The following is a 1,465-nucleotide window of genomic DNA, read 5'->3' on the forward strand; positions in this document are numbered from 1 at the left end:
CTTGTGACTGTGGTCAGTTTCCTAAAATCTGTGAGATTCCTGTGTTTCCTGAGCCTCCCTACAGGACAGACATTTCAATTCTGAAGAAATAATGATACCACACAATTAAAAAGAAAATAAAAAGAATAAGGACCAATACGTTAGCACACACAGAGATAAGCAGCCATGTTCATACACTATAAATGGAAGAGTAGATCATTACCATGGCAATGGACTCATTTTGGCAAGATGTCCCAAACAACTTGGAAAATGTGTGTCCCCTTTATCCCCACTCTGCACTAAGAAATATATGCCAAGTAAAAGGCCACATATGTTCATTAAACACAGCAGGCACGAGCAGAAAACTGTGATGAGTCAAAGCATTAAAAAGCAAAGAACTTACACTATAAACTTACACTGAAACTATAGCTTGTCCATGTGCTAGAACACCATGCAGCTACACTAAAACTATAGCGTGTCCATGTGCTGGAACACCATACAGCTAAACTATAGCGTGTCCATGTGCTAGAACACCATGCAGCTAAACTATAGCGTGTCCGTGTGCTGGAACACCATGCAGCTACACTAAAACTATAGTGTGTCCGTGTGCTGGAACACCATGCAGCTGCCCGGACTTCTATGTTAAAGTTCATGTATCAATTTGTGACGATGCTTGAAGTACAGAAACAATTTTATAAGAGTAAATTTTATAAAAGAAAAGTATCATGATTCCCACCTGTGTTAATGGGATGTGTGTGTGTGTGTGTGTGTGTGTGTGTGCACGCACGCACGCGTGTCCACAACCTACAGAATTAAAGATATGTAAATGCCTGGAAGACTGTGTACTAAACATAAATAGTTGCTATTCATAGAAAAAGGTGTTGTGAATTGTTTTTCTAATTTTTCTTTAAGAAATACAAACAGGACTCTTGATTGTCTCAGCTACTTCCTAGGGTAATTCACCACAATTTATACAAGTTTTCCATCACCTTGGACAAATTCATGAGAACCTTGTCTCACAAGAAAAAAAAAATTTTTTTAAGAATTCAGGATATAACTCAGACTGGCAAAGAACCTGCCTAGTGTGTCCAAGATCCTAGGCTCAATCTGCAGCAACATAAAAAAAAGGAAGAAAAGAAAAAAATCATAATAAAAAGAATGATAAAATATATAACAGAGCATGCAATAGAATATAACTATAAGAGAACACGCACAATTAGACAGAACTCCAGTTGTGGTCATACACTGTGTCTGTGACCGCTGCCTTGGGCCTGCAGGCCATGTGGTTTCAGTTGGTATCAGAGTGGTGCTCTGTACAAACAGGCCTGAGGCTGGAATGTGTCCCGCACTACTACCGTTGCAGATGAAATTTCCCTGGGCAGCCATCTGCCTCTCTCTCTCCCTCCCCTAAATAAATATTGACTGTGAGGGAGAGTGCAGCCTCCTCCAGCTCCCTAATGAGTTGTGCTGTTGTGACAGCAGCAGG

This window comes from Mus musculus, chromosome 11, assembly GCF_000001635.26.
Source record: "Mus musculus strain C57BL/6J chromosome 11, GRCm38.p6 C57BL/6J".
NCBI classification, from domain to species: Eukaryota; Metazoa; Chordata; class Mammalia; order Rodentia; family Muridae; genus Mus; species Mus musculus.